This window comes from Diceros bicornis, chromosome 40, assembly GCF_020826845.1.
Source record: "Diceros bicornis minor isolate mBicDic1 chromosome 40, mDicBic1.mat.cur, whole genome shotgun sequence".
In the NCBI taxonomy this organism is placed as follows: Eukaryota; Metazoa; Chordata; class Mammalia; order Perissodactyla; family Rhinocerotidae; genus Diceros; species Diceros bicornis.
Window position 1 is genome coordinate 16,011,800 of NC_080779.1, and position 8,745 is coordinate 16,020,544.

Here is an 8,745-nt window from a genome sequence, read left to right on the forward strand (position 1 = left end):
CCCAGGCTGCTGAAGTGGAGCACACGAACTTAACCACTATACCACTGAGTCAGCCCCTGTTGATCTTTTTGAAGAACTATCATTTGGTTTCATGGATTTTCTTTTGTTTTTCTACTCTCTATTTTGTTTATCTCTGCTCTAATATTTATTATTTCCTTCTTTTGGCTTTGAGTTTAGTCTGTTCTTCTTTTTCTAGTTCCTTAAGTTGTAAACTTAAGTTGTGGATTTAAGATATTTCTTGTTTTTTAAATGTAAATGTTATAGCTATAAATTTCCCTCTTAGTACTACTTTTGCTTTTTCCCATAGGTTTTGGTATGTTGTGTTGTCTTGGGTTTTTGTTTGGTGCAAAGTTTTATATTTTTTTCCTTTTTTAAATTGAAATATAATTGATATATAACATTGTATTAGTTTTAGATGTACACCATAATGATTTGATATATGTAGATATTGTGAAACAATTACCACAATAAGTTCAGTTAACATCCATCACCACACATAGTTACAAGTTTTTTTTCCTTGTGATGAGAACTTTTAAGATTTACTCTTAGTAATTTTCGAATACATAATACAGTATTGTTAAATATAGTCACCATGCCATAACCTACATCCCCAGGACTTATCTTATAACTGGAAGTTTGTACCTTTTGACCAACTTCACCCATTTTGAAAGGCCACACCCCACCTCCCACCTCTAGCAACTACTAATCTGTTCTCTGTATCTACAAATTGGGATTTTTTTTAGATTCCACATATAAATGAGATAGTACGTTATTTGTCTTACTCCGTCTTATTTCACTTAGCATAATGCCCTCAAAGTCCATCCATGTTGTTGCAAATGACAAGATTTCCTTTTTTATGGCTGAATAATTTTCCATTGTGTATATGTATGTATGTGTGTGTGTGTGTGTGTGTATATATATATATATATATATATATATATATATATACACACCACATTTTCTTTATCCATTCACTTGTCAGTGGACACTTAGATTATTTCCGTGTTTTGGCTATTGTAAATAATTCTGCAATGAACATGGGGGTGCATATATTTTTTAAAAATGGTGATTTTTGTTTCCTTCACATAAATACCTAGAAGTAGAATTGCTGAATCGTCTGGTAGTTCTATTCTTAAGTGTTTTCATTTTCATTCATCTCTAAGTATTTTTAATTTCCCTTGTGATTTCTTTGATCCATTGGTTGTTGAAAAGTGTATTGTTTAATTTCCACAGTTTTATGAATTTTTTAGTTTTACTTTTGTTATTGATTTCTAACTTCATCCTGTTGTGGTCACAGAAGATACTTTGTGTGATATCTATCTTTTTAAATCTACTCAAACTTGATTTATGGCCTAACATATTGCCTATCCTGGAAAATGTCCCATGTGCACTTGAGAAAAATGGGTATGTTGTTGTTGGGTGGAGTTTTATGTATATGTCTGTTAGATCTAGTTAGTTTATTGTGTTGTTAAGTCCTCTGTTTCCTCACTTGTCTTTTGTCTGGTTGTTCTATCCATTATTGTGAGTAGGGTATTGAAGTCTCTAACTATTACTGTAGAACTGTCTATTTCTCCCTTCAATTCTGTCAGTTTTTGCTTCATATATTTTGATAGTCAGGCATTAGGTGCATAAATGTTTATAATTATTATATCTTCTTGCTGTGTTGAACATTTTATTAATGTATAATATCCTTCTTTGTCCCTTGTAAACTTTTCTGGTTTAAAGTCTATTTTGTCTGATATTAGTATAGCTATATATAATAACCCCTGCTCTCTTTTGGTTACTATTTACATAGAATATCCTTTTCCATCCTTTCACTTTCAACCTGTTTGTGTCTTTGTATCTCAAGTGAGTCTCTTGTAGATAGCATATAGTTGGATCATGTGTTTTTTATCCATTCATTCTGCCAATCTCTGTCTTTTGATTGGAGAGTTTAATCCATTTACATTTGAAGGAATTATTGATAAGGAGACACTTACTTCTGTCATTGCACTATTTGTTTTCTATATGCACTATAGCTTTATGTCCCTCATTTCCTACATTACTGTCTTCTTTTGTGTTTAGTTGATTTTTTGTAGTGAAATGTTTAAATTCCTTTTGTGTATATTCTATAGCTATTTTCTTTGCAGTTACCATGAGGATTACATTTAACATTCTAAAGTTATAACTTCAGTTTGAATTTATACCAGCTTAACTTCAATAACACAAAAACTCTATTCCTTTACAGCTCTGTCTCTATCTCTTTGAGTTGTTGATGTCAGAAAATTGCAGTTTTACATATTGTGTGCCCACAAACATAAACTAGTAATTCCTTTAAATGCATTAGTCTCCTAAATTATTTAGAAAACAAGATTTGGAGTTATAAACCAAAGTTACAGTAATTCTAGCTTTTATACTAATAATTGTTTTTCTTTAAATGTATGTCTCTTAAATCATGTAGAAAGCAAACAAAAAGTACAGTTACAAACCATTGTTACCATAATACTACCTTTTATAATTGCCCATGTACTTACCTTTACTGAGATATTTGTTTCTACATATGGCTTCCAGTTACTGTCCAGTGTCCTTTCGTTTCAACTTGCAGGACTCCCTTGAGCATGTCTCATAGGGCAGGTTGAAACCGAACACAAACACGGGTTCATTTACCCAACACGCAGCAAAGCCAATCACCCAAAACCTCAGTCTTATAGCAGGGAAACAGGTTTATTATCAAAAGGCAGCTAGACAAACAAGAAGCAACAAATGCTGGAGAGGCTGTGGAGAAATGGGAACCCTAATCCACTCCTGGTGGGAATGCAAACTGGTGTAGTCTCTATGGAAAACAAACAGTATGGAGATTCCTCAAAAAATTAAAAATAGAAATACCTTATGATCCAGCTATCCCACTAGTGGGTATCTACCCAATGAACCTGAAATCAACGATCCAAAGAGGCTTATGCACCCCTATGTTCATCGCAGCATTATTCGCTATAGCCAAGACATGGAAGCAACCCAAGTGTCTCTCGACTGATAAATGGATAAAGAAGATGTGGTATATATATACCATGGAATACTACTCAGCCATAAAGAAAGACAAAATCGTCCCATTGCAACAACATGGATGGACCTGAATGGTATTATGTAAAGTGAAATAAGCCAGAAAGAGAAGACAAACAGTGCATGATTGCACTCATATGTGGAAGATAAACCAACACACGGAAAGATAGAACTGTTTGGTGAATACCAGGGGCTAGGGGGGTTGGGGGTGGGCACAAGGGGTGGAAGGATGCACTTACATGGTAACTGATAAACAAAAATGTACAACAAAAATTTCACAATAAGAAAATGAAAAAAAATAAAATCTCTGACTTCTAACTAAGTCTGTTCATCTGGTACTATTTTTAAGTTTAATAGAAAAAAATAAAACTTTTAAAACTCCAAAAAAAAAAAAAAAAGGCAGCTAGACGAGATGGGAGTAAAAAACTCAAATCCACCTCCCGGAAGGAAAAAACTTGGGGTTTTTATCTAGGGTTTGGGTCGGGGAGGGAGTAGGAGGACATTGGGGGCTGAAGCTTTAAGAGTCCTCTGCACAGGCGTGACTGTGATTCATATTTCTTCACGGGTCGCATGTGTGAATTGGGGGAGGGGGTTCTATATATTGCACGCAGTGGGTTTTTAGTCTGTGGCGTCTAAAGTTTACAATCAGTCATTTTAGCTTCTCAGTGCACCTGCATGATGTTTAGTCAGCAAGCTACTCTCTTATCAGTGGTCTTCCTGTTGTTCTGCAAGACAAGCTCAGAAACTTTGGTTACTGTGCTTCCAATGGTATGAGGAACAGTTTCACTTTTTTTTTTAATTTTTATTTATTTATTTTTTTCCCCCAAAGCCCCAGTAGATAGTTGTATGTCATAGTTGCACAGCCTTCTACTTGCTGTATGTGGGACGCGGCCTCAGCATGGCCGGAGAAGCGGTGCCTCGGTGCGTGCCTGGGATCCGAACCCGGGCTGCCAGCAGCGGAGCGCGTGCACTTAACCGCTAAGCCATGGGGCCGGCCCCTGGAACAGTTTCACTCTAACCCAGGGAAAATTTTAACTCACTCATTCTCGGTTTTAAGGTCTCATGGTCACGAGCTCCCTCAACTTTTGTTTATCTGGGAATGTCTTAATTTCTCCTTTACTTTTGAAGGACATTTTTGCCAGATATAGGATTCTTGGTTGAGAGGGTTTTCTTTTAGCACTTTGAATATGTTGGCCCACTTCCTTCTGGCTTCCAAAGTTTCTGATGAGAAATCTACTGGTAATTTTATTGAAAATCCCTTCTATGTGATGATTTGCCTCTCTCTTGCTGCTTTTTAAGATTCTCTTTTCTCTGTCTTTTTAAAGTTTTATTATAATGTGTCTCAGTGTGAGTCTCTTTGAGTTCATCTTATTTGGAGTATATTGAGCTTCTTGGGTGTTTATATTCATGTCTTTCATCAAATTTGGGAAGTTTCCAGCCATTATTTCTTCAGATGTTCTCTCTGCCCCTTTCTTCTCTTCCTGGGACTCTTATGATGCATATATTGGTCTGTTGGTGATGACCCACAAGTCCTTTAGGCTCTGCTCACTTTTCTTTAATTTTTTTTCTTTCTGTTCCTCAGCCTTAATAATTTCCATTGTCCTATCTTCAAGTTCACTGATTCTTTCTTCTGCCTGCTCAAATCCGTATTTGAATCTCTCTAGTGAATTTTTCATTTCAGTTACTGTAATTTTCAGCTCCAAAATTTTTTTCTTTTCTTTTCTTTTTTTTTTTTGCTGAGGAAGATTCACCCTGAACTAACATCTGTGCCAATCTTCCTCTATTTTGTATGTGGGTCGCTCCCACAGCATGGCCACGGATGAGTGTTGTAGGTCCACCCCCAGGAACCGAACCCAGGCTGCCAAAGTGGAGTGTGCTGAACGTAACCACTAGGCCCCAGGGCCAGCCCCAGCTCCAGTATTTCTTGTTGGTTTCTTTTTAGGTTTTCTATCTCTCTATTGATATTTTCATTTTGTTAACACATCATTTCCTTGACTTTTTCCACATCTTCCTTGAGTTCTTTGAGCATCTTTAAGATAGTTGTTTTAAAGTTTTTGTCTAGTATATCTAGAAAAGTGGATATTATATCTAGTATACAAAAATAGATGAATATACTCTTTTCAGGAAAACTAGCTTAAGATTTAACATATAATAATCCTGAGACATAATTTATCACAAATATACCAAGTATATATAGTCATGCGCCATTTAGCCACGGGGATACATTCTGAGAAATGCGTCATTAGGTGATTTCTTCATCGTGTGAACATTGTAGAGTGCGCTTACACAAACCTAGATGGTATAGCCTACTACGCACCTAGGCTATATGGTACTGATCCTGTGGGACTATATGGTACTAATTATGGGGCCACCATCATATAAGCAGTCCATCATTGACCAAAACGTCATTATGCAGCACATAAGTGTAGTTAGAATATACCAACAACAATGTTGAATTTACCTGAGCCCTGTGATCCCGGAAAACAGCAAAACTTAAGAAATCCACCCACTCTTTGTGTTCCAGGAAACAGCTTACTGCAAAGAACCCTCCTTCCCCATATGACTTGGATAAGACTCATGGATGCCCCCCTTTTTTACCTACGATGAGCCAGACACACCCTGCAAATTCCCATTCTTTACCTCATATATGATTAGCTGAACTTTTTTGTCCCCACTCATCAATGGCAACAAAATGCTTGTTAACCAAACTCTGGTCAAGATTCTCTCCTTCCCCTAGGCCCTTGAACTTTGGCCCACCCTGAGCTTGAGGCAGCACACAAACCCTCCCGAGAATAGGCTGGCCTCGGGGTAAACATTCTCTGGTTTACTATCCTATCATGCCATTCTTTCAGCCCACTCCCTCACACTCTTTCTTCTCTATAAAGGAAGCTCTTTTTTCCTAACCTGTGTGACACATGCAGATCTTATGGTTTTCCCTGTTGTGGTAGTCACGCATCCTCCCCTGCCCCTCACCACCCATTGCAATAGTCCCTCCTCCACCACCCCCCTTGCAATAATCCTTCAAATAAAGTCTCTCCTTACTAAATCTGGATTTTTTTTTTAATTTATCACAAGAATATATTAAGAATATCAAGGAAAGAGATTTAGTAAATTTGGATTAGGTCCTAAACACCTGTATCTTAATAAAACTCCATAGGTAAGTGATCTGAATCCCCAATCAAAAGCCCCTGGCCAGGAAGATGCTAGATTCAAGTTAAAGAAGGAAAGTTGCAACCAAGTTAACATTTTTAAAACTAACAAATTATGATTGATAACACTCTCCTGTTTTTGCCTAATATCAGGCAAAGTAGCACCAGGACTCTGATAAATAGAAATATATCATGGACAGTGAGGACACTGAAAACTCTCTAAAACTCTCTAAAACTCTCTAGAACCGCAGTATACAATTTTGGAAAATTTTATGTTAATAACATTTTACCCAAATGAAAGCATCTCATGATTTGACAAATCTTCCTATGCTGCTCATTAATAATAGCATATCAAATAAACCTAATTATTTCTAACACCTCTCTTTTTACAAAGTAAAATACAAAAATCCTAAGTGATTTTCCAGGGGCCCTCTGAGAAATCTCAGAGATAGTTTTAGGTGTCAAAGATACCATTTAGGATTTCTTTTTCTTTCTTTCTTTCTTTTCTTTTTTTATTAAGCCTTTATTCTTTTTAGAGCAGTTTAAGGTTCACAGCAAAATTGAGGGGAAGGTACAGAGATTTCCCATACACCCCCAGCCCCCACTCATACACAGCCTCCCCCATTATCAACATCCCCCACCAGAGTGCTACATTTGTTACAAGTGATGAACCTGCATTGACCCATCATAAGCACCAAAAGTCCATAGTTTACATTGTGGTTCACTCTTGGTGTTGTACATTCTATGGGTTTGGACAAATGTATAATGACATATATCCATCATGAGGTATTATAAGAGTACTTTCACTGCCCTAAAAGTCTTCTGTACTCTGCCTATGCATCCTTTCCACCCCTCACCCCCAGGCAACCACTGATCTTTTTACTGTATCCAGTTTTGCTTTTTCTAGAAGGTCATTTAGTTGGAATCATACAGTATGTAGCCTTTTCAGATTGGCTTCTTTCACTTAGTAATATGCATTTAAGGGACGATTTGGTTTTGGAAAGGGAAAATATCAAAAAGTATTTTTAGGAGGTTTGAAAACGTAAGATAGGATAATGGATTACTGAGAAACAATATTTGGCTACCCCATTTAATTAAAGTGACAGTAAAAAGATTTTAAATAGGAGGAAATATGATTGTAAAGAACTTTAGCTCCTTCAAAAGTTAGAAGACTTTATTCTCTTAAATAATCAAGGACATGATAAAGTCAACATAAAGCATAGGAAGTTATTCTGGTAAGACACAGAATCTTTGCCCTCTAGGCAGATAACTCAGAAGGTAAGGAAAAACTCTGACAATCTCTTATTAAAAGAAGACCAATTGCAAAGTTTTCCTGGACCCAATTCCAACGTGGTGTGTGTGTGTGTGTGTGTGGTGTGTGTGTGTAGATTTCCCCATACCAGCAAGCAGTTCTTGGATGTCAGCAGGGTGTCTGAGAATTTAATTTAATTCAGAAACTACCCAGAGACAGAAGCAGTTTCCACAAGTAAAGAGCTCAGTGCCACAAGACGACCCTCCACTTCAGATGCCAGTTGCAAGCCCAGGTTGTTAACCTGTGCTTCTGACCTACTGGCTACAAATCAGAGGTTCCCACAACTCCCTCCTTGGGTTCAATTAATTTGCTAGGACCACTCACAGAACTCAAGAAAACCCGTTTACTCACTGGATTACCAATTTATTACAAAGGAGACTAAAGAACACAAATCCACAGCCAGATGAAGAGATACATAAGGTGAGGTCCCAAATAAAGGACCTTCTGTATTCATGGAGCTTGGGGCCTAGCATGGTGGCACAGGGAAGCATTCCGGTTCCCCAATGTGGAGGCCCTCCAAAAAAGGGAAAAGGCCAACGAGCTGTCCTTTGGGATTTTTATGGAGGCTTTATTAAATAGTCATGATTGACTAAGGCATTGGCCACTGGCAACTGATTCAACCTCAAGTCCCACTCCCCTCCCTGGAAATCAGGGGCTGGGACTGAAAGTTCCAACCCTCTGATCACAGGGCTGGTTCTCCTGGCGTCTGGCCTCCACCCTTGGGTGGAGTCTTATCGCTCAGGAAATTCCAAGGGTTTTGGGTTCCTGGCTGTGAGCCAGGAACTGGATGAAGACCAAATATATATGAGAAATATATTTTGGTTATCTGAATGACCAAATATATACATTTCTTATAAATCACAATATTTTGTCATTTTAACAGAAAGAAAGCCAAATTCTAGTTTTGTGTCAGTATAATATTTTATACTAAAGCTCTTTTTGAAAATCTTGTAAATAAACCCATCAAACCTTAGACAGCTTTGACCACTCAAAATTCATTTCTGCAGACCTACGAATTTCCATATCCATACACATCCCTTATAGTATAACTTCTCAAGGTGGCAAAAATGAACATGTTTGGGCCCGGCCCGGTGGCGCAAGCAGTTGAGTGCGTGCGCTCTGCTGCGGCGGCCCAGGGTTCGCTGGTTCGGATCCCAGGCTCCCACTGATGCACTGCTTGGCAAGCCATGCTGTGGTGGCGTCCCATATAAAGCAGAGGAAGATGGGCACAGCTCAGGGCCAGTCTTC